Raw genomic sequence first — 26,171 nt, forward strand, 5'->3', positions numbered from 1 at the left:
AGCAATGGTGCCAGAAACGATCTGTTGGCAAGGTAGACTATTCCTAACTGTTGTATCAATGGCGCCAGTAAATAGCATGTTGACGGGGGATTATTGTTGAGAAGAATGCTTCCCCGGCTACGGCTCCAGAAAAGTATTGCAACAAGTAACACCGGAGTAGCAAGGAACAGCAGTAGCAGCAGTAGCAAAGTAACAGCAGTAGCAACAGTAGTAGCAAAAATGGCCCAATCCCTTTTGTAGCAAGGGACAAGCCAAGATAAAGTAACGTAGCGAGAACCAGTAGTAAAAGACTCGTAGGCGGTGGATCGGTGATGGATGAGTATGACGGATGTGATTCATCATGTAACAGCTATAACACGGAGAGATAAGTCACTAGCTCCCGTTCGTTAATCTAATGTAGGCATGTATTCCGTATGTAGTTATACGTGCTTAGGGAAAATAACTTCCATGACATCTATTGTCCATCCCTCCTGTGGCAGTGGGGTCCTAATGGAAACTACGGGATATTAAGGTTCTCCTTTTAATAAACAACCGGACCAATGCATTAACACGCGGTGAATACATGAACTCCTCATACTATGGTTATCTCCGGGAGTGGTTCCGGCTATTGTCACTCCGGGGTTGCCAGGTCATAACACATAGTAGGTGACTACAACTTGCAAGATAGGATATAAAACACACATATATTGGCGAGAACATAATAGGTTCAGATCTGAAATCATGGCACTCGGGCCCTAATGACAAGCATTAAGCATAGACAAGTAGTAGCAACATCAATCTAGAACATAGTGGATACTAGGGATCAATCCCCGTCAAGAACTAACTTGATTACATGATAGATCTCATCTAACTCATCACCGTCTAGCAAGCCTACGATGAGATTACTCACGAACGTTGAAGAGCATCATGGAATTGTCGATGGAGGAAGGTTGATGATGACGATGGCGACGATTTCCCCTCTCCGGAGCCCGAAATGGACTCTAGATCTGCCCTCTAGATGAAGAACATGATGTGGCGGCACCTCCGTATTGCAAAACGCGGTAAAACCTTCTCTCTGATTTTTTTCCGGGCGAGACGGAATAAATAGAGCTGAGTTTGGGGCGATGGTGCCACGTGGGCCCCACAAGCCAGCACGGCGCGACCTAGGTGGGTGGCCGCGGCCTATGGGCTTGTGGCCCACTGGCACGCCCCCTCCGATGGATCTTTGCGCAGGTATTTTTCTTTTATTCCAGAAAAATCTCCGTAAATTTTTAGGACATTCTGAGAACTTTTATTTCTGCACAAAAACAACACCATGGCAATTCTGTTGAAAACAGCGTCAGTCCGGGTTAGTTCCATTCAAATCATGCAAATTAGAGTTCAAATAAGGGCAAAAGAGTTTGGAAAAGTAGATACGATGAAGATGTATCATGGAATCATCCGAAGAAGGCTATGGCGCCACATGTGAAAAAACCAAAGGAAAAAAAGAAAAAAAGGAAAGAGGGAGGTGGGAAGGAAGAGGAGGACTCCTCCTTCCCAAACCGAATTGGAGGAGGAGTCCTCCTCCACCTTCGGCCGGCGCACCCTCGGGGCCCTTGTGCCCCAAGGCTAAGCCCCTCCCCTCCTCCTATATATATTGGTGGTTTAGGGCTTTTTGAGACACAACTTTGCCACGTGCAACTCAAGCCTATGCCACATAGTTTTGGCTCTAGATCGGATTTTTGCGGAGCTCGGAAGGAGCCCTGCAGGAGTAGATCATCATCACCACCGGAGCGCCATCACGCTGCCGAAGAACTCATCTACTTCTCCATCTTGCTTGCTGGATCAAGTAGGCCGAGATCGACATTGAGGTGTACGGGTGCTGAATGCAGAGGTGCCGTCCGTTCGATGCTAGATCGGAACGGATCGTGGGACGGATCGTGGGACGACGGTGATTTGAATCACGAAGTTGTACCACTACATCAACCGCTTTTCTTAACGCTTCCCGCTTAGCGATCTACAAGGGTACACAGATCTAATATCCTCTCGTAGATGGACATCACCACGATAGGTCTTCGTGTGCGTAGGAAATGTTTTATTTCCCATGCAACGTTCCCCAACAAATTGCCCATGTTATCACATGGACCAGCTGGTACCTGCAACTAGCAACGCTAACAATTTGTGGTTGAGCAAGCATACTTAGCCAAATTATATTTGCTAGGAGGGGAGGTGTTTCAGGTTTCATGGCAAAGTTTGATGGCCTATATATCATGTGGTAGGTAGCAGACATGTAACGAAGGAGACGTAATGCTAAGCATAACAAAGCTAGAAATGGTGTCAAGGCCATGATCATCTTGCGTGTGATTTCTTCAGACTGGAACTGCTCTTGTTCTTCCTGCACGAACTCTCCAGACTCCTCATACTTGTTTCCGACCCTTGTAACTACCCAAAAGAAACAACATCTAATAAACCCCAGCAAGAAATGATGCAACAGACAATCTGAGGCATGCATACACTGCTCCAAACAAGCACATAAAATAGACCTACATCGATAAATCTATTGCCACCTCACCACAAGGGGATTTTTACTCAGATGCTCAAAACCAGAAACTAACAACACGATTGGATTCACTGGGATTTTCTACCCCAAATCCGTATATCACATTGCCACCTTTGCATCTAGAAAACATCATAAACAAGAAAAGGAATCTGACATTGAATCAAACCACGTCAATAATTCAAGAATAGGAACTGTTCTTTAGACAACCCTATTTGGCAAGTCCAGATTTGGACATTTCCATAAATGGGAATATGCCACTTTTAGCACCAGGAATACTCACAACAAAATAAATAATTACAAGGAGAAATATAATGAGGAGGGGGTCCCACCTAGCAGTGGCTCCCCACTGTATGACATGTGGGACTAGGGGGCCCACTCTCACACACACACACACATCTGCACACACACTAGCCACATACACTGCTACACCATAGGCACAACAGATCAACACATTCATCCACATACACATCAACACACAACCACACTAGATCCTGCTCAGCTACAGACACGAAAAATAAAACAGGCAGAGTGGGGTTCGAACCCTGGACCTCATCCAGGCATGTCCACCCCTCTGCCACTGTGCTGCACCGCTGCTACTGAACATATAGGGGGTCAAATGACAGGTAAGGTAAATCCGCAGCAAACCTAGTGCACGAAGAAGAAAAACAAAGGAATAAAAATGGGGGGCGAGGGGGTGTGTAGGGGTTCGACCCCATGACCCTACTGGTCATTGCACAGCGCGGATGGATAGGTTGCCACTAGGCAAGGAGGAGGGGATCGAACGAAACGGGCTTCTGCCTAACAAGTCTAACCACACAGGGCCTGTTCTACCACGAAGCTCTCTCCACGTGCAATTACTGCGCGCTGCCATCGCCGAAGCTGCTTCTGCTACTCGAGGAGAGTCGCTGCACCTGCCTAGCCGCACTACCGGGCTGCTGCACCTGCACTTCACGTGAGCCAAGCCTCTACAACACACCGAAGCTGCTGCAACTACTGCTACCACTGAAGTTGCTGCTAAGCAACAGACAGAGCAGCAGCAGCCGGAACAGGGGACGACGGCGAAGAGCACTCCGGCGACTATCCGGCAAACCAACCACCAGCGAGAGATACGGGGTGCCTGGAGGATCCATTGTCGGGGATAACTCACTGGGAGTTAGCCCACGACGGCGGTGCGACGGGACTGTTGCACCGGGCCAAGCAGAGCTCGACGCTAGCGATGAACACGCGCTAAGAGGAGACCCTATGCGCGGGAAGGAAGAGGAGGAGATGGCGCTCACCCTGGGGGGGGGGGTCGGAGACGAGCTTGACGCCGCGAAGGGGAAGAAGAGACGTGGAGGCCTATGACAACCTGCTGCTCCGCTTAGTCTCCGACGATGTCGACATCGAGGAGACGGCAGAGGAGGGGGTCCGGTTCCCTAGCGGCGGGAACGGATCGAGGGAGGATCCAGCATCCTCCCTACCACCTTGGCCTCCACGGAGGATCTACCGGCGACGAGGGGACGGCAGGGATCGACGGCCTGCTCTCTCTGCGTGAACTTGTGAACCTTACCTTGGAGAGGGGGAAAGAAGGTGGGAGAAGAGGCTGGCGGCGCGATGGGGAAAGAAGAGGAAACCCTACGCGGGGCACTCACGCCGAGGTTCTAAATAGGGTAGGAGGGGACGGCGCCTCGACGTCCGTGAGCCACGGCGACGCGCTCTCTCTCACGCACTCTCTGACAGAAAGTAGACAGGGGAGAAACGGCGTGAGGAGGGAGGAGATGGGAACGGGCCCTGGCGCCAAAGAGAAAGGGGAGATGGGCCAGTGCCAGGAAGGAGAAGATGGGCCCGAGAGAGGAAAAAATGCCCAACTTTCTCTCTCTCTCTCTCTACTAGAATAAACACTGCCTATCGTTATTTTTAAAACAACCAGTTTGAAGAGAAATAAAATCTAGGAAAAGGTAAGGGGTTATGACAAGGTAAAATACCTTTTGGAAAAACACAATGAGCCCCCTATTTTTTATAAATGGGTGTGGCATTTTTGAGCAAGGAAAATAATTGGTTTTAATAGAAATAGGCCCTGTTTTTTTTAAATAAAACAAAGGAGGAATATTCAAATAGGTGAGGGCTGCCACCCGCAAATATTTAAAAGGTTTTCCAAAGATGTTGGACAGTTTTAATGGCCAAAACAGAAACTTAAATTCTTCCACAAGTTAGAAAAGAGAGATGGGTTTATTTGGTCCATGGTGCGACAAAGATTTTTGAAGGGCCCTTGTTGCACCCACACCACACTCCACAAGAACATCACAAGACACATGCAACCACATCACCAGGGTGGCACAACACCAAGAACAAAGACTAAGCAAAAGGATCAAGCAAGATATGCATGATGCATGAGATGCACATGAAATGATAAACCACACTTCAACTCCATAACATAGCCTCAACATGGTTGCCACATATGGAAAAGCTTACAAAAGAGGAAAGAAAGCACTTGGGCCGTTACAACTTTGTATTGTCATTGACAGTGATGACTCCCTTGGGTCTGGGCATTTGAGCTTCATGTAGGCGTAGTGGGGCACGGTGTTGAAGCGGGTGAAAGCTATGCGGCCGAGCAGTGCGTGGTATCCGCTGCGAAAGGAGATTGTGTTGAACATCAAGTCTTTGTTGAGGAAGTTGTCTGGTGAGCCAAATATAACCTCCAGTGTTATCGTACCAGAGCAGCGGGCTTCGACGCATGGAATCACTCCCTTAGAGGTAGTGTGACTTGGTTTGACTCGTGATGGGTCTATGCCCCTCTTTTTCATTGTATATAAATAAATCATATTAAGGTTGCTTCCTCCATCCATGAGGACTCTAGTGAGTGGTCTAGGACGAGGGCATCCGACCCTCCATGACGGATACTGCACGGATGATCCATGTGGTCAAAGGGGATTGGGTAGGCCGACCATGGATTATATTTTGGTGCTATAGGCTCTACGACGTAAACCTCTCGAAGGGCCCTCTTCCTCTCCTTTTTGGGAATATGTGTGACATAGATCATGTTCATGGTTTTGACCTCAGGAGGAAACTGTTTTTGGCCCCCATTGTTCGGGCTGCGGGGCTCCTCGTCGTCTTCACTTTTGGGCCCCCGTTTTGTTCGTCGATGGCCAGCTGGCCAACCTGTTTGAACACACAATAATTACGGTTGGTGTACGTGGCGGGCTTATCTTGGGTGCTATTGATGTGGCAAGGTCGTTCCATGATTTTATCCCATGCGGTTGGTCCGTCCTTGTTCCCTTTGAAGGGCTTCTTCCGCTGTCCGGGTTTTGAACTGCGGAATCCAACATTTACTGTTGTGTCGTCAGCATCACCGTTATGATGGTGTCATTTGTTCTTGTTTTTTTTGGTATGCCATTTCCATCCTGAACTTCAGAGGTTCCAGGGTCGTTCGCATTGTGGCTCTGCCGGGCTATCCAATTATCTTCGCCCGCGCAAAAGCGGATCATGAGGGAAGTAAGAGGAGACATTATTCTCGGCTTATCATAGCCAAGTTGTGTGGACAGCCATTCATCCCGGATGTTGTGCCTAAAAGAGGCTATTGCTTCGGCATCCGGGCAGTCAACGATTTGATTCTTCTTGGTAAGGAACCGGTTCCAGAGTTCTCTCGCTGATTCTCACGCCTTTTGAAGGACGTTGCGTAGGTTAGATTAATCCGGTGGCCGAACATAGGCTCCCTGAAAGTTAGATAGGAAAGCCTCCTCGAGGTCTTCCCACCTCCCAATGGAGTCTTCAGGTAGGCTATTTAGCCAGTGCCATGCCGGTTCTTTGAGTTTTAGGGACAAGTATTTGATGGCATAGAGATCGTCTCGTTTGGCCATATGGATGTGGAGAAGGAAATCTTCTATGCTTACGGGCTCAAACCCTTTCAGGAATTGGTGTTGCATGACCTCAACTATGAAACACAATGGGTGAGTGGCTCCTCTGATCCGGGCTAAGATGTGCCGGAGATCGGCTCCGGGTTGAGCCCGGTACGGTTCCCGGCCTCTGCTTTTGTAAGCGACCCAATGTGGTTCGTCATCCCATCGAGTGGGGGAGTATGTGACAGCCCGATGCCGACGTTCCAGAAGATTCCCCTTTTATTCCGTTTTCGTCGTGTGTCTAATTTCTTTTGTCGCATCATGCGCATCATCTGCATTGCATCGGCATCTCCGTTGCCGCCAGTTTTCAAACTTGCATCCGTTGTTAGTTACCGGTTCTAGTCGTTGTCCGTTCTGAGCCCGACCGCACTCGCACGCGCCCGCGACAACGTTTAAATCTTGTTTTCAAAAGTGTGTGTAAAACTTTCTCTGATGGGGTTGAGATTTGACGTGCGGTCTTATTTTAATATATGTAGGCCGCCTGTCAAGTTTCGTCGCGATCAGAGTCCGTCTGGTACCCGAACGGTCGATCATAGCAGCACCGTATTCGGTCTATCGTCGAACGGTTATCGGTGTTTTAGAAACCGTTGCCGCGCCGCACCACTTCCCTCTCATCTTAGCCAATGCCACTCTACATAGCTAACCCTAACACGCCTCTCCGATCAGACCGCACGATCGCGATCGGAGGGTCGAAAAACACCCAAATACCCTCTAACCTAGCCCCTTCCTATAAATAGATGCCCTCCCTGCCATTTTAGGCAAACCCTAGCCCATGCCTCGATTTCCGTGCCCCCCCACACACAGCCACCACCTCTCCCTCTACCTCTCCGCTCTCCTCCCGCGCCAGGGCCCGCCAGGCCCATCTGGAGCCCGCCCCGGGACCGTAACCTAACCCTAGCAAGCTCCCGTCCATGGCAGCCCGTGCCCGAGGCAGCAGCCCCAGCTGCAGTGCCCCGCCGACCCTGTCCGGCCCCGCCGCCGCACCACTCCGGCGAGATCCCGCCGCCGGCGACCACCGGGTCGAGCCCACCGCCCTCTTCCTCCTCATCTCGGCCTCCATCTCACTCGTCTTCTCTCTCTCTTTGCCATGCAGGAACCCACCATGGAAGCGAGTCCCGATCTCTATGCCCCGGCGCCGGATCGAGCCGCCACCGGCGGGAATGGGTCCGGCCGCCCCAGATCCGCCCAAATCTGCACCTCCGGGTCCCTCCGCGCCTTGGCCGGAGCCGTCCGCCGACAGCAGCCGCCAGGTCCTCGGTCCCGTGCGGGAGGACGAGGAGAACGCCCACCGCCCGAGCCGCCAGGCGTCGCCACCTCGCCTCGCCTGGGCCGCCACGCCTCGCGTGGGCCAGCTTCCCCCAGCAGCCCCAGGCCGGCCCAGATCCCGCGCCCCTTCGGCCGAAGGCCGGCTGCCTCCTCCAGATCTACCACAGGACCACGACATGAACCTCCCCAGGCCTTTTGTTTTTTCCCTCGCCCAGGCAGATGTTATCTATTTTGCGCCCACCTGTTAGGCCCATTAGTAATTAGGAATTTTCGGAATTAATAAATTCCAGAAATTAGATGAATATTAGATCGCCCGTAGATTATTATCCGTAAATCGGATCGCGACGTGTAGCATATGTATCTTGTGTAACTTTTCGCGTAGATCACGAATTTATAACTTGCACATTTGTTTGAAGTAGTTTGATGCGCCAAATGCATAGTTTTACGCGCTGTTCCATTAGCATACGTCCCGTATTTATTTTTCGCGTGTGTCCGGGTTGCTCGAATGTCGTAGTAGAAATGTCCATGTTTTAGGATCCCTATTGCCATGTATTTTAGAGTAGTCACTCATTTTTTTGCATGTAGGGTTTAGCCCCTAGTTTATTTTCCGTGTTTAGGTTATTATCTCGCATTTAGGTGTGGCATTATTTTTGTTGTGCAACCCCACATATTTCATATGTTTCCGGGGTAGAAAAATCCATTGGATTTTTCTGTGCAATTAGTTTTAGCATTAGAGCAAGTTAGTTCGCGAGATATTCTGCTATGTTGCCCTCTTGTCTTTTTCTTACGATTTATTCCGTGCTTCGTTTGACGGAGTTGTCAACTAGGGAGTTGTTCTTTGGTATTTTTGGTTGCAATGGAAATGCATGTTTAGGTGTGGTTTGCTTGCTCTCAAGTTGCTAGAAATAGTGACGTTTTAGAGGTGCTGAAATATTTCTAAGTCTGGAATCTGTTATATTTGGTTGCTGTCTTGTCTTGCCTGTAACTTGTGATCTGTAGCTCTTTTGAGGTTGGTCCAATGGAGTTAGTTGTAGCCCTTGTGTTTCTCTAGCATGATGTGAATTTTCATGCCATTTGGAGTCCTGTAGATATTGGTTTTGCTGCTGTCAATATGCATTCAGACCGAAAACTGCACTTTCATGAAGTGTTATTTTCACTAAGTCTGAAACTGCCTGTGAGAAGCCATTTTGTGACTTGTTTCCCTAGTGTTCCTTGCTGCAAAGCTAGTTGTTGTTAGTTGTTTGTTGTATTGCTTCTTGCCCTCTTTCGTGTCATGCCTTGGTTGATTATATTTGTGTTGAGTAGCTCGTAGTTGTGGGGTGTAGAAAATGCTATGTGGCTGATTTTGGCAGATTGTAGTGATTTCTTGTTTTGCTCGTAGTTGTTGAACCGTAGCTCCGATTTGATCGTGTCCTACATGAAACTTGCTTAGAATCTCGTGTAGTTTCCTTTTATCTTGCTGGTTGTAAGTTTTGAAGTGCTCGTGACCGCCGTTGCACACATATTGCATTCATGCCATCATATCTTGCGGTGCTTGTATCTTTTGAGCCGTAGCTCCGTCGGAGATGTTCTTTATGTGTAGATTGCTTGAAATGATGCGTAGAATCACGTGAACCTATTTGTTTTGCTGTTTAAAAACTAATTAAATGTGTTAGTTCAGATCTGGAAAGAATTGTAAATTAACATGTGAGGTCGTCTCGGAGGTGCTATATGTCATTTCCAACCTCATTTAAAATGCCTAGATAGGTAGTTAAATTTTTTTCACCTCTTGCCATGTTTAACCATATTTAATATTGCCGTGTACCTAATCGGGATAGAACTAAATAAATAAACGTGGAGTTTCGTCAATATGCTACTCGTTGCATATTGAACTTCACTTAATGTGTAGTGTTTGTTTGTGTGATTTGCCATGCCGTGACTTGCATGTTTTCAGCTGCTCATGCATCATATGTGTTGTGCATCGTGTGGTGTATATCGTGTGTTGATTTGTGTTTCCGGTTTGCTTCGTTTCGATAGAGTTTCGCAAGCGTGTCGAATTGTGAGGACCCGTTCGACTACGTTGGTTCGTCTGCTTCACGGAGGTGTTCTTCTTCTAAGCGGCATCTCAGGCAAGATGACCATTTCCCTAGATACCATTACTACCATTGCCATGCTAGTTTTACCGTTGCTACCGTTTACGTCTCGTTGCCTACCACATGTTACATATGAGCCTCTCAACAATACCATGAAACCTTCAACTATTCACAACCTAGCCAACCACTGATTGGCTATGTTACTTCTTTCTTAACCATGTTGTTAGCGTTGCTAGTTGCAGGTGCAGTTGCTTCCATGTGTTAATATGGGTCCCTTGTGTGACAGCCCGAGGCCGACGTTCCAGAAGATTCCCCTTTCTTTCCGTTTTCGTCGTGTGTCTATTTTCTTTTGTCGCATCATCATCGCATCATTCGCATCATCTGCATTGCATCGACATCTCCGTTGCCGCCAGTTTTCAAAAACTTGCATCCGTTAGTAGTTGCCGGTTCTCGACATTGTCCGTTCTGAGTCCGACCGCACTTGCACGCGCCGGCGGCATCGTTCGAAACCCAGTTTTTAAAGTGTGCGTAAAACTTTCTCTGATCGAGGTGAAACTTGGCATGCGGTCGTGATTAGTTATAGCCAGGCCACCTGTCGAATTTCGTCGTGATCGGAGTTTGTCTGGTACCCGAACGGTCGACCGTAGCGGCACCGTACTCGGTCAACCGTCGGACATCTGTCGGTGTTTTAAAATTCGTTGCCGCGCCGCCCGTTCGCCCTCTCGTCTCCGGTAAACCACCCTACACGGCCAAGTACCCATTCCCGCGTGCGGAATCGTCCGAATTCGACCGCACGGTTGGATCCGGGTCGAAGTTTCGCAAAACCTAGCCCCCTTTTCTCTATTTATAGACCCCCTTCCTATTTATTTAGACACCCAAACCCTCGTGCCTCGTTTTCCCCGCCGAGTCGCCACCACCTCGCCACTTGGCACCGCCCGAGAGGACCGGCCGCCACCTGAGCCGCCGGCAGCTGCCCTCGCAGCCAACCGGAGTGCGCCACGTGGCCCTCCAGGGCCTCCCACCGCCGTGGCCCGTGCAACCCAGATCTGGCCCGCTCGGGCCCGATCTGGACCAGCACCAGCACCAGCCGCCGCTGCCACCGTGCTCGAATTCTCCTCCAGGCGTCGCCCCTCGCTGGTCGTCGGCCGCCACAGCTCATCCCGCCGGAGCTCGCCGGAGCAGAGCCCCGCCGGGCCCCCTCCTCCCTGCTCTCTCTTCCTTCCCTCTCCTCTCTCTCCCTGACCTCTTCTTCCTCTCTCTGTCCCACACGAATCCATGGCGCCGGCCCCAACTTGTGACCCCGGCGCCGGCGAACCTTGTCCCGGTCCGGTCTAGCCCGGATCCGGCCGACCCCGCCGCCGCAAGACCTCGTTGGACCGCGTGCTGGAGCTCGGCCAGCCTCTGCCGCCTTGCCTCGGTCCTGATCTGGACCGAGACAAGGAGCTCCTCGAGAGGCGTTGACCGCCTCGCAGCGATCCTGGGCCGCCGCCAGCTCGGCCCCCTGCCGCGCGCCGCCCAGGCCGGCCCAGCTGGCCCCCGAGCCACGCCACCCTCGGCCTCCCTCCAACCGCCGGCCCAAGAGGCCTCCTCTCCCCAGGCCCGAAGGTGAGACTGCCCTGGCCCCCCTATGCTGCGCTCGAGCGGCGAATAGCTTACCTGCGCCGCCCTATTAGGCCCATTTAGTTTTAGGTTTTCTGCGAATTTATGAATTCAGGAAATGTTAGATATTATAACGCTCGTAGATTCTTAACTGTAAGTTGGATCGCGACATATTGTATATGGTTTTGGTGTATAATTTCGCGTAGTATCCGTTTTTGCAACTTGCATAAATGCTTGATGAGGTTTGACCCACTGTTTGCCTACAGTAACGTGTTGTCCCATTAGATTAGTGCCCGTGATTATTTTTCGCGTGTGTCCGGACTGGCCGTCTACCATAGATTAAATGTCCATGTTTTAGGGACCATTATTCCATGTATTTTAGAGCGGTCATTGGTATTTTTACGTGTAGGGTTTGCCGGTAGTTTATTTTCCCGTATATAGGTTATTTTCCCGCATTTAAGTGCGGCTTTATTTTGTGTTGCAACCCCACATATTTTATATGTTTCCGGAGTAGAAAAATCCCATGGATTTCTCTGTGCAATTAGTTTTAGCTTTTGAGTAAATTAGTTCGCGCGATATTTTGCCGTGATGCCCTTTTGTTTATTTCTTTGGATTTATTCCGTGCGTCGTGTGACGGAGTTGTCAACTAGGAAGTTGCTCTTGGGTGTTTAGACTAGCCCCTGGTATTTTTTAGTTGCAATAGAAATGCATGTTCAGGTGTCTTTCGACAGCCCTCAAGTTGGTAGAAATAGTGCTGTTTTAAACGTGCTGAAATATTTCTAAGTCTGGAATCTGTTATATTTTGTTGTTGTCTTGTCTTGCTTGCATCTTGTGATCTGTAGCTCTTTTGAGGTTGGTCCAATGGAGTTAGTTGTACCCCTTGTGTTTCTCTAGCATGCTGTAAATTTTCATGCCATTTGGAGTCCTGTAGCTATTAGTTTTTCTGCTGTCAATATAGCTTCAGATCGAAAACTGCACTTTCATGAGGTGGAATTTTCACTAAGTCTGAAATAGTGTGTGAGATGCCATTTTGTGACTCTTTTCCTAGTGTTCAATGATGCCATGCTAGTTGTTGTTAGTTGTTTGTAGTAGTGCTTCTTGCCCTCTTCCGTGCCATGCCTTGCTTGAGAATATCAGAGTTGTGTAGCCGTAGTTGTGGGGCGTGGAAAATGCTATGTGGCTGATTTTGGCAGATTGTAGTGATTTCTTGTTTTGCTCGTAGTTGTTGAACCATAGCTCTGATTTGATCGTGTCCTCCATGAAACTTGCTTAGGATCTCGTATAGTTTCATTTTCTCTTGCTGGTTGCATGTGTTGAAGTGCTCGTAGCCGCCGTTGCACACATATTGCATTCATGCCATCATATCTTGCGGTGCTTGTAACTTTTAGTTCGTAGCTCCGTTGGAGATGTTCTTTATGTGTAGATTGCTTGCCATGACACGTAGAATCACGTGAACCTATTTGTTTTGCGGTTTAACAACCAATTAAATGCATTAGTTCAGATCTGGTCAGATTTGTAAATTAACATATGAGGTTGTCTCGGAGATGCTATAAGTCATTTCCGACCTCATTTAAAATGCCTAGATAGATAGTTTGATTGCGCTTCACCTCTTGCCATGTTTAACCACCTTTAATATTGACGTGTATCTAATCGGGATAGAACTAAATAATTAAACGTGGAGATTCTTCAATATGCAACTCGTTGCTTATTGAACTTCACTTAATGTGTAGTGTTTGATTGTGTGAATTGTCATGCCGTGACTTGCATGTACCCATCTGCTCATGCATCATATGTGTTGTACATCGTGTGGTGAATTCCGTGTGATGATTTGTGTTTTCGGTTTGCTTCGTCTCGATAGAGTTCCGCAAGCGTGTCGGATGTGAGGACCCGTTCGACTATGTCGGTTCGTTTGCTTCACGGAGTCACTCTTCTTCCAAGCGGGATCTCAGGCAAGATGACCATTTCCTCAGATACCATTACTATCATTGCCATGCTAGTTTATCGCTTCTATCGTTTATGTCTCGTTGCCTACCACTTGTTAAATATCAGCCTCTCAACAATGCCATGGTAACCTTCAACCTGTTCGACCTAGCAAACCACTGTTTGTCTATGTTACCGCTTGCTTATCCATGTTGTTAGCGTTGCTAGTTGCAGGTGCAGATGCTTCCATGCAAAACATGGGTTCCTTGTTATATCACCATATTAATGCTATTTAATTTAATGCACCTATACACTTGGTAAAAGGTGGAAGGCTCGGCCTTTTCTAGCCTGCTGTTTTGTTCCACCTTTGCCCCCTTAGTTTTTGGCTACCGGTGTTATGTTCCATAAATGAGCGCTCCTAACACGATCGGGGTTGTTATGGGGACCCCCTTGATAATTTGTTTTAGATTAAAGCTGGTCTGGCAGGGCCCAACTTTGGTACTACATTTGCCTAATAACAAATGAACTGCATAGGGAGTAATTAACCCGAGGAAATTTAATCAACCCCCGGGCCAGTGCTCCTCATGAGTGTTGGCCCCACCTGAGCGTTGTCCGGCGCCCCTCTGGTCACCCGGAGGTTAAGCGATCCCGACGTCTAGCTCATCCGCCGTGTCCTGAGAACGAGGTACGCGACTCCTATCGGGATCGTCGACACGTCGGGCGGCCTTGCTGGATTAGTTTTACCTTTGACGAAATATCTTGTGCATCGGGATTCCGGTGATGCTTTGGGTAATCTCAGAGTTGAGGTTTCCCACTAGGGAATCCGACGAGATCGCGAGCTTTGTGATTGAGGGTTTCTATGCGGCTTGTGGTAATTTGTGATGGACTAGTTGGAGCACCCCTGCAGGGTTAAACCTTTTCGGAAAGCCGTGCCCGCGGTTATGTGTTAACGTGGAAACTTTGTTTAACACTGGTTCTAGATAACTTGAAGTTAATTTAATTAAAATATGCCAACTGTGTGCGTAACCGTGATTGTCTCTTTCGTGAGTTCTTTCTTCGATCGAGGACACGGTGGGGTTATGTCTGACGTAGGTAGGTGTTCAGGATCATTCTTTTGATCATCAATAGTTTACGTCCGCTATGCGTAGATCATCCCCCTCTTATTTCTTGTACTCGTAAGATTAGCCACCAAATATATGCTTAGCCGCTGCTGCAACCTCACCACTTAATCATACCTCACCCATTAAGCTTTGCTAGTCTTGATACCTTTGGAAATGAGATTGCTGAGTCCCCTGTGGCTCACAGATTACAACAACACCAGTTGCAAGTTCAGGTAAAGGTTACATGATGCGAGCGCGTTGATTGTTCGTTTGGAGTTGCTTCTTCTTCTTCTTCTTCATCGATCTAGGATGGGTTCCAGGCCGGCAGCCTGGGATAGCAAGGATGGACGTCGTTCCTATTTTCTCGTTTGTTTTCGTCCGTAGTCGGACCCTGCTCTTAGTCTTGATGATTATGTAATGTTCTGATGTGACTCTGATGTAGCATGTGGCGAGTATAAGCCAACTCTGTTATATATCTCTTCTTTTCAGTACATGTACTTGTAACGATATCCATTCTTGCGACACGACGAGATGCGCCTCTATCCCTGACGAGGCCTTCGTGCCAAATTGAGGATAGGGTCGCATCTTGGGCGTGACACCTTGTCATATCACCATATTAATGCTATTTAATTTAATGCACCTATATACTTGGTAAAAGGTGGAAGGCTCGACCTTTCTAGCCTGGTGTTTTGTTCCACATTTGCCCCCTTAGTTTTGGCTACCGGTGTTATGTTCCATAATGGAGCGCTCCTAACACGATCGGGGTTGTTATGGGGACCCCCTTGATAATTCATTTTAGATTAAAGCTGGTCTGGTAAGGCCCAACTTTGGTACTACATTTTCCTAATCACCTAATAAAATTGCATAGGGACTTTCCGGACCCAGAGGATAATTTAATCAACACCCAGGCCAGTGCTCCTCATGAGTGTTGGTCCCACCTGAGCGATGTCCGGCGCCCCTCTGGTCACCCAGAGGTTTAGCGATCCCGACGTCTAGCTCATCCATCGTGTCCTGAGAACGAGATACGCGGCTCCTATCGGGATCGTCGACACATCGGGCAGCCTTGCTGGATTAGTTTTACCTTTGACGAAATATCTTGTGCATCGGGATTCCGGTGATTCTTTGGGTAATCTCAGAGTTGAGGTTTTCCACTAGGGAATCCGACGAGATCGCGAGCTTCGTGATTGTGGATTTCTATGCGGCTTGTGGTAATTTGTGATGGACTAGTTGGAGCACCCATGGAGGGTTAAATCTTTTTGAAAAGTCGTGCCCGTGGTTATGTGATAACGTGGAAGCTTTGTTTAACACTGATTCTAGATAACTTGAAGTTAACTTTATTAAAATATGCCAACTGTGTGCGTAACCGTGACTGTCTCTTTCGTGAGTTCCTTCTCCGATCGAGGACACGGTGGGGTTATGTCCGACGTAGGTAGGTGTTCATGATCATTCATTTGATCATCGGCAGTTCATGTCCGTTATGCGTAGATCTTCCCCCTCTTATTTCTTGTACTCGTATGTTAGCCACGAAATATATGCTTAGCCGCTGCTGCAACCTCACCATTTAACCATACCTCACACATTAAGCTTTGCTAGTCGTGATACCTTTGGAAATGATATTGCTGAGTCCCGTGTGGCTCACAGATTACTACAACACCAGTTGTAGGTACAGGTAAAGGTTACTTGACACGAGCGCGTTGATTTTTCATTTGGAGTTGCTTCTTCTTCTTCTTCATCGATCTAGGATGGGTTCCTCGCCGGCAGCCTGGGATAGCAAGGATGGACGTCGTTCTAATTTTCTCCTTTGTTTTCGTCCATAGTCGGACCCTGCTCTTACTCTTGATGATTATGTAATGTACTGCTGTGACTCTGATGTAGCATTTGGCGAGTGTAAGCCAACTCTGTTATATATCTCTTCTTTTCAGTACATGTACTTGTAACGATATCCATTCTTGCGACACGACGAGATGCGCTTCTATCCCTGATGAGGCCTTCGTGCCAAATTGAGGATAGGGTCGCATCTTGGGCGTGACACCTTGTCATATCACCATATTAATTCTGTTTAACTTAATGCACCTATATACTTGGTAAAAGGTGGAAGGCTCGACCTTTCTAGCCTGGTGTTTTGTTCCACCTTTGCCCCCCTTAGTTTCGGCTACCGGTGTTATGTTCCATAATTGAGCGCTCCTAACACGATCGGTGTTGTGGGGACCCCCTTGATAATTCATTTTAGCTTAAAGCTGGTCTAGCAAGGCCCAACTTTGGTACTACATTTTCCTAATCACCTAATAAAATTGCATAGGGACTTTCCGGACCCCGAGGATAATTTAATCAACCCCCGGGCCAGTGCTCCTCATGAGTGTTGGTCCCACCTGAGCGATGTCCGGCGCCCCTCCGGTCACCCAGAGGTTTAGCGATCCCGACGTCTAGCTCATCCGTCGTGTCCTGAGAACGAGATACGCGGCTCCTATCGAGATCGTCCACACGTCGGGCAGCCTTGCTGGATTAGTTTTACCTTTGACGGAATATCTTGTGCATCGGGATTCCGGTGATGATTTGGGTAATCTGAGAGTTGAGGTTTTCCACTAGGGAATCCGTCGAGATCGCGAGCTTCGTGATTGTGGATTTCTATGCGGCTTGTGGTAATTTGTGATGGACTAGTTGGAGCACCCCTCCAGGGTTAAATCTTTTCGGAAAGCCGTGCCCGTGGTTATGTGATAACGTGGAAGCTTTGTTTAACACTGGTTCTAGATAACTTGAAGTTAACTTTATTAAAATATGCCAACTGTGTGCGTAACCGTGACTGTCTCTTTCATGAGTTCCTTCTCCGATCGAGGACACAATGGGGTTATGTCTGACGTAGGTAGGCGTTCAGGATCATTCATTTGATCATCAGTAGTTCACGTCCGTTATGCGTAGATCTTCCCCCTCTTATTTCTTGTACTCGTAAGTTAGCCACCAAAGATATTCTTAGCCGCTGCTGCAAGCTCACCACTTAACCATACCTCACCCATTAAGCTTTGCTAGTCTTGATACCTTTGGAAATGATATTGCTGAGTCCCCTGTGGCTCACAGATTACTACAACACCAGTTGCAGGTACAGGTAAAGGTTACTTGACGCGAGCGCGTTGATTGTACATTTGGAGTTGCTTCTTCTTCTTCTTCATCATCGATCTAGGATGGGTTCCAGGCCGGCAGCCTGGGATAGCAAGCATGGATGTCGTTCTTATTTTCTCGTTTGTTTTCGTCCGTAGTCGGACCCTTCTCTTACTCTTGATGATTATGTAATGTACTGATGTGACTCTGATGTAGCATGTGGCGAGTGTAAGCCAACTCTGTTATATATCTCTTCTTTTCAGTACATGTACTTGTAACGATATCCATTCTTGCGACACGACGAGATGCGCTTCTATCCCTGACGAGGCCTCCGTGCCAAATTGAGGATAGGGTCGCATCTTGGGCGTGACAACTTGTCATATCACCATATTAATGCTATTTAATTTAATGCACCTATATACTTGGTAAAAGGTGGAAGGCTCGACCTTTCTAGCCTGGTGTTTTGTTCCACCTTTGCCCCCTTAGTTTCGGCTACCGGTGTTATGTTCCATAATTGAGCGTTCCTAACACGATCGGGGTTGTTATGGGCACCCCCTTGATAATTCATTTTAGATTAAAGCTGGTCTGGCAAGGCCCAACTTTGGTACTACATTTTCCTAATCACCTCATAAAATTGCATAGGGACTTTCCGGAACCCGAGGATAATTTAATCAACCCCCGGGCCAGTGCTCCTCATGAGTGTTGGTCCGACCTGAGCGATGTCCGGCGTCCCTCTGGTCGCCCAGAGGTTTAGCGATCCCGTCGTCTAGCTCATCCGTCGTGTCTTGAGAACGAGATACGCGGCTCCTATCGGGATCATCGACACGTCGGGCAGCCTTGCTGGATTTGTTTTACCTTTGACGGAATATCTTGTGCATCGGGATTCCGGTGATGCTTTGGGTAATCTCAGGGTTGTGGTCTTCCACTAGCGAATCCGACGAGATCGCGAGCTTCGTGATTGTGGATTTCTATGCGGCTTGTGGTAATTTGTGATGGACTAGTTGGAGCACTCCTGCAGGGTTAAATCTTTTCGGAAAGCCGTGCCCGCGGTTATGTGATAATGTGGAAGCTTTATTTAACACTGGTTCTAGATAACTTGAAGTTAACTTTATTAAAATATGCCAACTGTGTGCGTAACCGTGACTGTCTCTTTCGTGAGTTCCTTCTCCGATCGAGGACATGGTGGGGTTATGCCTGACGTAGGTAGGTGTTCAGGATCATTGATTTGATCATCAGCAGTTCACGTCCGTTATGCGTAGATCTTCCCCCTCTTATTTCTTGTACTCATAAGTTAGCCACCAAATATATGCTTAGCCGCTGCTGCAACCTCACCACTTAACCATACCTCACCCATTAAGCTTTGCTAGTCTTCATACCTTTGGAAATGATATTGCTGAGTCCCCTGTGGCTCACAGATTACTACAACACCAGTTGCAGGTACAGGTAAAGGTTACTTGACGCGAGCGCGTTGATTGTTCATTTGGAGTTGCTTCTTCTTCTTCTTCTTCATCGATCTAGGATGGGTTCCAGGGCGGCAGCCTGGGATAGCAAGGATGGACGTCGTTCTTATTTTCTCGTTTGTTTTTCGTCCGTAGTCGGACCCTGCTCTTACTCTTGATGTGACTCTGATGTAGCTTGTGGCGAGTGTAAGCCAATTATATATATATATATATATATATATATATATATATATATATATATATATATATATATCTTCTTTTCAGTACATGTACTTGTAACGATATCCATTCTTGCGACACGACGAGATGCGCTTCTATTCCTGATGAGGCCCTCGTGCCAAATTGTGGATAGGGTCGCATCTTGGGCGTGACAGAGTACCTCGTGGATCTATAGATGGATCAGTTGTGACCTGATCTAACGTATCGTCGGTCAGGTGTGTCCCAAGCGTGCATATGTTCTTCTCCTTTTCTATGGGGAGGCTTAGGTCTATACTCGTTCTCTCCGACCGCTCCATCGCGCCCTCGGGGCGGGCGGTCAGGCTGGTCGTAGTCCGTGCGCCGGGAGGACACATGTTCTGGGCCTCGTCATTGAACTGAGGGAGCACGCTTCGGTGTGGGTAGGTTTTCTTTTCATCCGGACACTCCCTGCCGTATCCTTCTTTGGCCGCTGGGATTTTGGTCCACCTACTATTAATGGTATCATGTTCGTCCTAGAGTTGTCGTTGATTTGCTTTTTGGCCGTGAGCGGTAGCTATAAGCCGCTCCTAGAACTTCTCCTGGCCTTCGGTGTCTTTTGGGATTATGAAGTCTTTTGCTTCAAGGTCGTCTTCGTCGCCAACTGGGGGGGAGGTAATCGTCGTTGTTCGAATTGCTGAGGTCGCCGGGATCGGCATTTGCATGTTCCTCCGATTACTGCACAGGAGCTTCGGTGTTACGGTGGTCTTCTCAGGTCATGTTTTACATGTATCTTGTGTGGAGCCCCTTCCCTTATTTGCCTTGGCACGCTTACGCGGTTTTTGGTGCTTTGAGGGCTCCTCCGTGGGCTTATTGCCGTTTTGCTTGGGTGTGACGTCACCCGTGTCACAGGGCGTGTCTACCATGTAAACGTCGGAGGTGAATGTTGCGGTCCATTGCCCAGTGTTTACGGGGGTTGTGCAGTAGGCCTCATCGTCCATGTCCTCGAGCTCTTTGAAGACATAGTCCAATGCGTCGATTAAGACTTCGACAGTGGCGTTCAAGTCGGTGGTGGGTGGGCCGTAAAAGTCCTCATAATCCACCTCGGAGCCAATCTTCACATGGGTCGGGCTCCCGTTATATGAGATATGAAGTGACTGGATCTGATCATATCTCGTTTAACATCCAAAGGCTGTCCTCATAAATATTTTCGAGATTTTTGGAGTTGACCTCCATAGCTTCCTCAAGGGATGCAAGTTCGGCAATAACTGTTTTCTATTGTCCTAACATAACGGCCGGGTCCGAGCTCAAGGTTAACTCTTCTACAAAGAGGGGACCAAGGCCGTGGTCGGACAAGGGACCTGGAGCCAAGGATTCAGGATTTTGAGTTTCATCGGCCGAGGCCGTGACTTTGGCGGGGAACAAATTGTTTCACGAGTCGATGTAGAATTCAAAGTCTCTAAACCTTATTTGTTGACCGGGGACGAAACCTCTAATCTGGCTCGGAAGGCGAGTTGAGTCTACGCGCAGCGTGATGCTGCCAAGCGTGCGGATGTGTCCGGGTGCGAAGATGCCCTCGTTGTAGATTCGATCGCTGATGATCAGGCGAGCCATCGATCCTTCCAGTGATAAGGCGGTGGAACTCTCAATGAAAGCATAATGTCTGTGTCAAAACCGATAGATCTTGGGTAGGTGGTCCCGAACAGTAGACCTAGGATAGATGGATTGCAGGAGAGAGGGGGAGGCGGTATTACCCAGGTTCGGGCCCTCTTGAAGAGATAAAACCCTACATCCTGCTTGATTATATTGATGGGTGACGAAGGTTACAGAGTTGATCTACCTTGAGATCATATGAGCTAAACCCCTAGATGAGATGACCTGCCTATGCACATAAGAACCTCCGGTTTATATAGACACCAGGGTTCCTAGGGTTACACGTAACCGACCTTAGCCGGGGATAGATGGGCCGAACTGGTCCTCTTGGCTTGGAGTGCACGTCTAGTCTTGGGAGCTTTCCATCTTGAGTATGAAGTTGTCAGACAATCCGGTCTTCAATGACGCATCCCATATGGTTGGCCCATAGGGATAACCCGACAATCTGAGGACCCCCTAATCCAGAACTCCCATAGTGGTGAACCATCGTCGAAGGAGAGAGAGCTAGCTAGGTAGATGGTTTGTGAGAGGTTGGGCAGAGTGAGGAGAGTGAGTGTTTTCCTTTGGAGCGAACACCTCGCTCGTTCCTCATTTAAGATGAAATACATCGTTTGCCAAGTTTTGAAACTCGGTATAATGGGACACATGATTAGCTGGTCAATTGCACGTGATGCCTGGGCTCACTTGTCAGTGATTACTGAGTTTTCTAGCACAACCACTAGTAAAACTCTGACACCTGGTATTCTGTTTTTTAAAAGTGAAAAACTGATAAATATTTACCGTGTCTCAACCGGACAAAACTCGGCAAAGATATGACCCTCACATTCCAATTTGAAAAAATGAAAATAAGAAAATGTTTACCAAGTTTCCATTTGAAGAAACTAGGCAAATAAAGGTCGTTGTCACGGCTTTGTCGCCTCCTACACATCAAGGCCCACCTTTCATAATTTATCAAGTTGTTTCCGTCGAGAGCTCAGCAAACTTGATATTCTGCCATGTTTTTTGATTGTTTCTTGGGTCGTTTTTCTACAGAACCTGCAAAGCCACTGCACTACCGAGTTGCTTATTCCGTCGAGTCCAATTTTGGATCAAACTCGGCGGACAGAAAATTTGCCGAGTCCCGATAGAATGCACTTGGTGAAGAATTGGAACTCTCGAAACATGATTTTAGTTGAAGTGTATCTCATCCTATCCCAAATTGGACGTCCCCTTGTTGACGTGCCACCGCGACATGTGCCTTGTTGCGTGTAGGAGGCATGTTCATCGACTCACAAAGCCTCGTTGGCGATCGTGTTTTTTTGGATCTTGCAATGAAGGAGGTTCGGCGTCTCTTTCAGTGTGCGGCTTGGCAGCGTTGTTGGAGTTTGGCTTCGGTGGTTATGGAAAATCTTATGAATCTTTTTGTATTTCTTGATCTCTTAGGATGTTTTCTGCAAAGTTTTTAGGCTAAAAAGATTTATCCCGGTGTATCTTTAATTATTCACATGTGTTGCTTCATGTAACTTGATTTTGGATTAATAAAATTTATGTGGTTGCTCTAAAAAAATGGTCGGTTTATTAATGATTTGTTTGTATCTGTCTTCCCTTTCTACAATTAATATGTTGTTCGACGTGGGTGATGATCGGGCAAGGGTTTCTTCTTTGCTCTACTATATTCAATGCAATATTCAATCAACAAAACTCGTGTTTGATATTATATTTGAACCTTTCAAAAAGAAACTCTAATTGAATAATGAATATATCATGCTCCCAGAGTTTTGTGCGTGTGTACATCATATCCATAAGAAGGAGCGTTACTTTTGCCTCATACGATGACATGTGGAGGGTTGCCGCCAACCACTCCCATTTTCATTTTTCTTGCGAGTAACTCCCATTTTCATGACTACATCTAACAGAAACAGGTTCAACCAAAACTAGGGTAAAAAGAGAAGCCCGTACAGAAAAGTGGCACGCCGCGCGGACTCCTTCTAGTACTAGTAATTGAGCATGTGCAAATGCACGTTTTGACTAATATTACAAACATACATGAGAATTTAATTCCTGCATATGCAAAAGTGTTAGTATCCTTTGGATTGAAAGTAAACTGCATGACATAATCCCAGAAATGTTGTGTGTATGGCCTTCAAGAGTCTGAACACAACTCTTGGCTTGATAATCCCAGACCTGGTTTATCATAATTATCCATCTTAGGACTGAACCAACACTTGAAGGTTCAAAATACTACAGCAGGTACAAAAGACAGACCTTTGAAGTGGAGTCATCGGAACCAGTAATCAAATAGAGCCTGTCACCACTAGTGAAGTAATCAATGCAGTTCACACACCCTTCTGATGTCCATCTAGCGTAAAATTTGGATCTCGAGAACCCAAACTCCATATCTGCCATTTCAGATTAAGAAGCATTAATGAACAAGACCACATCATGAGTCATGGCTCATACTAAAATGTCAATGCAGACGAGGGGGTGTGTAACAGACCTTTGTAGTGCGGTCAAGAGATGCACTTGCAAAAGTGTTAGTATACTTTGGATTGAAAGTAACCTGCATGACATAGTGTGAATGCCCCTCAAAGATTTGAGTGCACATCCACCCTTTGTCCCAGTCCCAAAGCTTTATCAACATGTCATCAGATGATGACAACACATATGGAAGAGTTGGATGGACTACTACACATGTGATATAATCAGTATGAGCCTCAAAAACTTTAATTTTGTCCATGGTATTGTAGTTGTAGACACGAATGAACATATCATCTGCACCGGCAACAACCCATTGTTTCCTTGACACAAATTTTGCCGACCGCACTGAAATTTTGTTCAAATATGCATCATATACTTAAGTCGTTTCCAGATTCCACTTTCAGCCCAATTTCTATTTACATTTGATGATATGTATGTTGTATACCTGGCAGCTCTGAAACTTCGAATGATTTCACCATGGTTTGCAAGATATACAAAAACAACATATTAAATAATCAAATTCTGTGGAGCCAGCTTTTAAACTTTATACAAAAGTACTCCACAGATATACATGTCAAGAATTAAATTAGTAAATAATATTGAGCAACAAAATGAGGAGAGGAGCCAGGGAAAGTTTTTGACATAGTACACCGTAAGTGCATAATTCATCTTGTTAAAACCTAATTAGCATAGATTCTACTGTGCAAGCTCAGTTTGGCTTATTGTATCCTAAATAGATCGACTAAATCTAGATAACGAAATAGTAAAGGATGTACTTATGTCACCATTTCATATTTTTCGCAAGAGGGTATATGTGTCAGCAGAGAGGGTATCAGTACTATCTAACAAGAGTGACAAGCCTAAAACAAGCTATATGTGTCAGCGGGGAGGGTCCAGGTGCTGAAGTTCTTAATCCTTACAGCACTTTCTACTTGTCGAAAGCTTACAGCACATGATCAGAATTACGGCATGGGAAATTCTCCACGACTGACCAATAAACAAGGATGCAGATCATGAACAACAGAAAATACATGAGAAATCAAGCTCTAGCGTTAGGAATTGAGACAGCCTTAATCCTGTTCTATTCATGTGTTAGTGGTGTTAGTACTTGATCGATTATTACGAGTACGAACTGAAGTACATAACAGTTACTTCAAGAGATTCAACATTATACAAGAGGGACAAAAACTGAACATAAAAAGAGCTCAAGTGCCTTGCCTGCGTCTGGTAGTCACAGATGCAGAGAGTCCCCGAGTACAAGCTTGCTAGGATCATGCGCCATTGCAAAAAAAACAAGTTATCAACCGTAATTACAAGCAGCACCGACACCGCAGACGCGGCCGAAATGCACTGAACGCCAGGAAGGCGCGGGCACTTGCCATGGCTCGGTGGGGTGCAGATCCACCGACTTGAACCTCTCCGACCGCTGCGCGAACTTCCTTTGATCACACCAACAAAAACGAACACGAAATCAGCTCTCCAACTAACCCAACGACAAGAGCAACGGCAGCAACCAAAACGGGACAGCGGGGCCGAGATCCAGCACGGGGTCGGGCGGGGGGCGCACCTTGATCTCCAACCTGAGCGGCCGCAGGAAAAACGAGCAACTGGTCAGATCCCGGCGCGCGCGGCACGAAAACTGCGGCGAAACGGGACGGAGACTGATTCGGGAGGAGCGGGGGCGAGAGCTCAGATCCGCGTACCATGGCGGCGACGGCGCGGCGGGGCGATCGGGCGGCGGGGACGGGCCGGGCCCCGAACGGAGATCCGCGGCGCTGTTAATTGTGATACTGCAATGTACTATGGCTGCGAAGTCGATTGCTACATTGAGTTTCCCGACAAAATGGAATGTAAATTTAGGGGTCTGTCACCCTTGGTATCAGAAATTTCTCCAAAAACATAGTCATGAATTGCGAGTGTTTAGTTCTTGGAAATTTCAGACTTTTAACTTGATATCTGCAAGTAGAAACAGAAAGTAAACTACGAATATACTCTCCATGGTTTACTTCTTGTGTGTACAGGACTGAAGCTTACAACTGTGCAAAATGTTCTACTACGAATGAATGGACAGGAGCACCTGATGTATCTGGTGCAAAGAAACACATGCTGAATGGATACTCTGATCCTAACTCTGGATCTAATCAATTTTTGTGGTTTGAGGTTTTCTTTGGCTCCATTACCACCTCATCCCTCGTAAGCCCACTACTTATAAAATGAGAGACAGTACTGTCGCGCCAAATTCATGTGCTCATCTCATGATGGACAAATCATCCTGGGATGAGGTGGTCTCTCAACCGAACACTCAATTGCAGTGGCGGAGCCAATGGCTGGCTAGCCTGAGCAGTTGCCCGGGCTCCACCAGTCAATGCTCCATTAATTTTACTACAGATTGTGTGTGTCACAGTGAGTTTTTGTGGGCAATTTTAGCTAAAGCTTACTGCATTGGTAAGTAACCGTAAGATAGATATGAATTACCGTTACGAACAATGATGAAGACACGAGTCCCCTCGCTGATTTAAAACATCAATCTCACATGTTTTATCTTCTCAACAAAACTGAAAAGAACATTTGAAATCAATATTCGTGACCAGAACAGGTTAGGGACAGGAACATATGCTAACACGCGTGCTTCCATATAAAAAACAGTTAAGACAATAAGTTGACAACACTTCAGAGACGGAAACAACAGCAAGTAAGATGTGGTTCGCATCAACATATCACGTAAATACAGCTATACGTACCGCAGTTATTTAAGAGCAATACTATTATACTTATCAATGTGTGAATAATTCAGACATTTTTGCTCATATATTTAAAAAAAACTTTAGAGTATATTTTCAACCGCAAGCTATGTCCAGAAAATAGGTTACCAAGTGCAGCACCCCTTTTTCAGTTGGCCAGCATGTCATTGTTCATCACCCGAGTACCAGAGAACTTGCTGATGGTAAAGTGGTAATCATGGAGCGGGATTGTAACAAGGTCCA

General features: G+C 47.2%; 1 pseudogene; it reads right to left on the reverse strand.

Annotated features, from left to right (window-relative positions):
- Window positions 1-22,455: 22,455 nt before the first annotated feature.
- Window positions 22,456-24,399, reverse strand: LOC123395702 (annotated as a pseudogene).
- Between the last annotated feature and the right edge of the window lie 1,772 nt (window positions 24,400-26,171).

This window comes from Hordeum vulgare, chromosome 5H (genome assembly GCF_904849725.1).
Source record: "Hordeum vulgare subsp. vulgare chromosome 5H, MorexV3_pseudomolecules_assembly, whole genome shotgun sequence".
NCBI classification, from domain to species: Eukaryota; Viridiplantae; Streptophyta; class Magnoliopsida; order Poales; family Poaceae; genus Hordeum; species Hordeum vulgare.